General features: G+C 37.8%; 1 long non-coding RNA gene across 1 annotated transcript; it reads left to right on the forward strand.

The window, feature by feature from the left end:
* The first annotated feature begins 3,685 nt into the window (after positions 1-3,685).
* LOC105083589 (uncharacterized) lies at positions 3,686-5,506 on the forward strand. The gene is made up of 2 exons (XR_836623.3): positions 3,686-3,793; positions 5,230-5,506. It is a non-coding gene; the product is annotated as an uncharacterized LOC105083589 (long non-coding RNA).
* The last annotated feature ends 351 nt before the right edge of the window (positions 5,507-5,857 follow it).

The raw sequence follows: 5,857 nt of genomic DNA on the forward strand, positions 1-5,857 counted from the left end.
ATTTCTATCATCATAGATACCCTCCACCTACTGCTGAATTTATTATGTAGGAGATTACACAGTATAAACTCTTTTGTGTCTGGTTTCTTCGCCCAATACAGTGGGCTTGAGATTCATTCACTTTGTTGTATATTTCAGTAGTATATAACTTTTTGTTTATTGCTGAGTAGTATTCATAATTTTTAAAATCCATTCTCCTATTGATGGATATTTTAATTTCTTTCTGGGTTTTCACTATTATAAATAAACCTTCTATGAATATTTATGTATGAGTCTTTTTGTGGACATATGTTCTCATTTCTCATGGAAAAATATACCTAGGAGTGGAATTGGCTGATCATATAATAGGTAAGAATAGGTACATGTTTAAATCTATCAGAAAGTGCCAAACCATTATCCAACGTGATTGTAACATTTTATATGCACACATTTCCAGTTAATCTACTTTTTTTAAACAAAATTTGGTGTTGTGTGGCCATGTAATAATAACTAATTGACATTTTAATCTTCATTTCTTTGATGTCTAATGATATTGAACATCTTTTCCTGTGCTTACTGGCCATTTGTATGTCTTCTTTTGTGAGATATCTGTTAAATCTTTTGCTGATTTTTAAAATACTGAATTGTTTATTATTGGATTATAAGATGTATAATTTTTCCAGTGCTGCATAACAAATTACCATAAATTACTTAGTGGCTTATACAACATACATTTATTATCTCACAGTTTCTATGGATGAGGAGGCTGGGTAAGGCTTAACTGGGTCCTCTGCCCAGGACAAGACTGCAGTCAGAGTGATGGCAGGGGCTGGTTTCCCATCTGGGTCTTGGTTTCTTCTTCCAAGCTGATTCTGGCTATTGGTGGAATTCAGTTCCTTGTGGTTACAGGACTGAGGTCCTCAGCTCCTAAAGGCCACCTCTGTCTAACTGTGAGATAACACATTAATGTTGTTTAAATCACAGCATGACGTCTTGCTTCTTCAAGGCCAGTGTAAAAGGGTCTCTCCTGTTCTGAGTCTCTTTTGAAAAGCTCACCACACAGGATAATCTCCCTATTGATTCAAGTCAACTGATTATTGACTCTAATTCCACCTGCAAAATCCTTTCACTTTTACCATATACTGTAACCTAGTTTCAACAGTGACACTCATTATATTCATGGATCCTCCCCACATGCAGGGGAGGGGATTATAGTAGGAATATATACACTAGGGGTAGAAATCTTGGGGACCACATTAGAATTATGCCACATAAGAGTTTTTAAAAATATATTTATCCTGGATATACCTTTTTCAGATATATATATTGCAATTATTTTCTCCCAGACTGTGACTTCAGTATGTATTTACTTAATGGTGTCTTTTGATGAGCAGAAGTTTTTAATTTTAATAAAGAGTAATTCATCTAAATATTTTTCTTTCTTATAATTGATTTTTAATCTAAGAAATATTTGCCTTCTCACATATTATGAAAATAATCTCCTATGCTTTTTCCAAAAGCTTTGAAACTGACCCTGTGGCCTGGAGACAGAACCTCAGTGTCCCCTGCCTTCTGTTGGTAGAAAAGATTTAGCCTCCCAGGCCTTCCCTGAATTCCACAGAGCAAACGTAATCAGAAAAGTGAGAAAATGTGGAAACAGAGGAAAACAGTCAAGCAAGACAAAATAATAGTAGTTTAGCCATGAAACAAAATCAAAGACCTTCAGTTCCTCCCCAAGGGCTACAGATGATACCCCGAGCCCAACCCTGAGTTGTTTTGCAGATATTAAAACCCCTGCCAGGTGGACGAAGCTAACTGCATGGTGACCATGAGCACATTGTCCCCAAGCCAGCTAGAACCTGAGGACTGATATTGCTGAAGAAAAAATAAGCAAGTTTAAGTCAGTGAAACTAAGCAATATTTGTTTAAGGTTCATAGACAGGCAAGCAGAAGGATGATGACTCCAGAAGTCAGGGTGATTCTTGTCTTGGGGTTGGAAAAGGGATGCAGTCTGGTTGGGGAACATAAGAGGTCCAAGGTCTGTTGGTAACATGGATAATGGTTACACAGGCGTTTGATTCATTTTTTACTCTTTAAATACACATATACATTTTATATAGTCCTCTCTGTGTATACCAAGTTAAAAAAAAAAGTTAAAGTTTTGTCAGTTAAAAAAAAATTTATAGCCCAAGTTAACATTTTGACTCAAAAAATAGATTTTTGTTTTCTTACTAAAAATTAAACTTCAAAGGTTAGCATTTCTATAGTCTTTTCCACTATGATTACTTCTACAAATTATACTTAGTGACTATTAACTCCCTGGTTCAGTGTGAAACTTACATTTACCAATATTAAATTGACAAGAAGGGAAATGAAAAGTTTATTTATGTCTCCTTGCTGTCCACAGGGAAGATAATGAGGCCTGGGTTCTCTACATTTGTGGGATAAAGGGAATAATCAGAGTGTTTGATAGGGTTGCAAATTTTTCACCATGACATTTAGGACCTGGCTAATCTCATTATTTCCACCAATATACCTAAGAAAGGGTGAGAAGAAAGGATAAGGGAAGAAAAAAAATCTCCTTTGGTCATTTTGATTCATAGGCTAACAAATTCATTTTCATGAAAATAATACCTAGAGATATTCCATGTAAGGTAAGTGATCAATCATTTTTTTTATAGCACTGGGATGTGGTTTTCAGTCCTTATATCACGAATGGGTCATATTTCAGAAAATTTCCCTGCTGGCCCTGATTCAGCTTGAGTACTGAAATGATTTGATTAGCAGAAGGGAGAATCCTGGACTCAATGCAGTATGACAAATTATAATGCAATCTTCTGGAGTAGGTGACCCTTGCACTTTTGGGTGTCTATGGCTCATGGCATAAGCACCAAAGGAATTAGGTAGAGAAGTCCAGCCCATCACCTGGAGTTCCAGCCTCCACTGGCCACCTTAGCATGGGGGTGGGGGCAGCACTCCCTGCGGAGTCCCCTGGGCTCCCCACAGAGCTCCCCTGTGGAGTTTAACGCAGTCTTTGCCTCTGTACTTGTAACAGCCTCCTTTAATGCTGAGAGAGGGTAGATGGCAGGACAAAGCACCTCAGGGACCCATGTTAGATACAGGATCGGAGGTACTGAACTCTTTTTAAAGAATTCCTCACATTTCATTCTCCTCTGCTGTCCTTTACTCTTTCAAATCTTCTAAGTAATTTTATCAGTTAATGTTCTATTTTGATACTCACAACTGCCTTAAGTCTCACTAGGTTCTGGTGCAAATGGAAGAGAGGGATTAGGGTGTACTGAAATCAGAAGACTCTGAAGTCCCTGGAGCAAAAAGAGAAAAATGTAAGCATATGATCAAGTGTGGCTCTCAAAATGGACCTTACTAACTTTATGTGGAAATCTGTATTCAGTAATTTAAGTTTTGGTTCTAGTTAGCCAAAAGCTCACATCTTGCAAGGGTGTCCCCTGCCTCTCCATCTCCTGCCCTCTTCTGTTTATACGATAAGCATGGCCTCTTTCCTTAAAATAAAGGTCATTTGGCAAGGAGAAAATCAGATCACACCAGTGCAGAGTCCTCCTTGAACCCTAACACCAGCCATTTCTGGCATCATTTTTTATCCATGGGGTCAGTCTGTCCTTGGTCCTTCTGGAATGCTGCACCATGTTAAATTGATATGCCAATCTTTCACTCATTAACTGGCCCTCCTTGAGTGAGTTACTTGGTTCTCTGAACCTCATTTCCACATTTGCAGAATAAAGAAAACAACAGCTAACTAGGAGGACTCTCGTGAGAATTAAAAAAGAGGATGGAGGTAAGAACTTTGCTCATGACAGCCTTTTAACAAATAGCTATTTTTAGTAGCTATTATCGTCACCACCCAATCTTTGGTATAACCGTGCCATGGAAATGCCCTCTATGAAGCAGGTGGAGCAGGTTGACGGGCAACGGACAGTCAGAATTTGATGAACAAGCAGTCTGGAGCTTGGAGTATGTTGGTCTCAGAGCCTTCATCCACAAAGAGCTTGGAGAGTGGATGGTGTATATTTCCAAAGACTTCCTCTAAGGTCAAGAGAGGTCAAAGTACTTCTTATCAATGTCTTCTTTTCATTCCTAACCCAGGCAATAGATTGGCCTTTATGGGTATCTGCAGTGATCTGACTGACTCTTCCATTCCACCAGCGAACACTCACACATGCACAGACAGGGAGTAGCTCAGGGTAGAGTCAGGATCTGAACTCAGAACTAAGCTTCACCAGTCAGGTGCTCTTTACTTTCCACCACAGTTACTAGTATTAGTAAAAGTAGAAGGTGGGAGTTGGTCATTTGCTGTCTTTTCAATCATTAGGATAAAAAAAGAACCAAAGGACAGAACCCAAAACATCCATCTAGAATGTTCAAGAACATTCTAGAGTTGGCAATGAATATATGTATGTACATATACATGTATGTGCACACACGTACGTGTGTGAGATGAATATGTGTTTCGTATGCATCTATATATCCATATACGTGTGTGTGTGTGTGTGTATACAGAACCACATGGAAGTCACTATATTTGTAAATTCTATTCGTATTGATTTTGATTTCGACTTTATAGTTCCTTGTCCCTCATGGCAAATTCTCTTACTAAAGACATGATAGCTATGTTTTAGGTAGTAAGAAAATACTCTAGAATAATTTTTAAACTTATATGTATTTTCATGCATGATAAGGAATTATAATCTTATTCAAGGAAATGTGGAAACAGCAAAAGAAAAATGAATCACTTTGAATCTCAGTGCTCTAATACAATGATCATTAGCATTTTGATTTTATTCCTTCCCCTTTCCCTCCTTAAGAAATTTTTTCTTCAATATTCTTTTCTTTACATTTCTTGGTTAAAGTATGTTAAATCAATAAAAAAAATCTCAATAACTGACAGCATTAGCCATTACTTCCTCTCCCAGTAGATTTTAAAGCCCTTTAGGCAGGAACCATGTCTTATTCAACTTTCTGCTTCTGATTTTTCTCTTTCCCCCAAGGCTTATCGTAGTGCCTTGTACCCAGCAAGTATGCAATGAGTCTTTCTAAGTCATATTCTGCAGGAAAATTGTAGAAGACTTAAGAAGCCCTGGGAATAAAGATTCAAGTGTCAAATGAAAGCTATGTTTAAATTGAAGACAGAATAATAAAGCATTTACACTATTCTCAGGAGACCAGTCTGATTCCAAATATGCACTCAACGTTGGGATTTCTCTTTTCTCCCAGGTAAGAGTGTTCCAGTTTATTGGGTCCATTCACAACTTGAGCAGATTCCTGTCATTCAAATCAAGTTGGCTTACAGCAGTGGACTTTTGCAAGAGGAAGGTGCAAAGTCTATTTTTATTAACAAATGTACTTGCTCAGTCTCCAAAGGAAGTGGCAAAACTGCTTCTTGCAAGAAAAACAGGATTAACTAAATGAAGAACTACAGCTAATCTCTGAGCTTGCCCTGATTGTTCTGGAGTGCTCTTCTCAAAAATAAAATTGGAAGGTCTTGGCTTCACTGGAGTTTTTTATTGCAACCTTATTTAATCTGCAAAAGGAGTTCCAAGTATGGACGAAGAGTGTGTGTCTGTCTGTGTGTCTGTGTGTGTATGACAGACTGTCCCACTTTTGTCTAAAACTTCTGAACTTTAAAATATTGTAATAATCATAATGCCAAAATAACATGAAATGTTAATAGAATCTTGGTATCTTGGGTTCAGCTGTCTCCTTGACTCTTCCTTCCAATCTCTAAATCTGTACAGCAGTGGTCTCTCAGCCTGTGCTTAATATTTTCAGTGCTGGGGAATTTACTGCTTTCCCTCTGCCAAATTCATCTTTGAATGTGGAAATTTCTGAAGACCATCTCCTT

Source organism: Camelus bactrianus, chromosome 23 (genome assembly GCF_048773025.1).
Source record: "Camelus bactrianus isolate YW-2024 breed Bactrian camel chromosome 23, ASM4877302v1, whole genome shotgun sequence".
Classification (NCBI taxonomy): Eukaryota; Metazoa; Chordata; class Mammalia; order Artiodactyla; family Camelidae; genus Camelus; species Camelus bactrianus.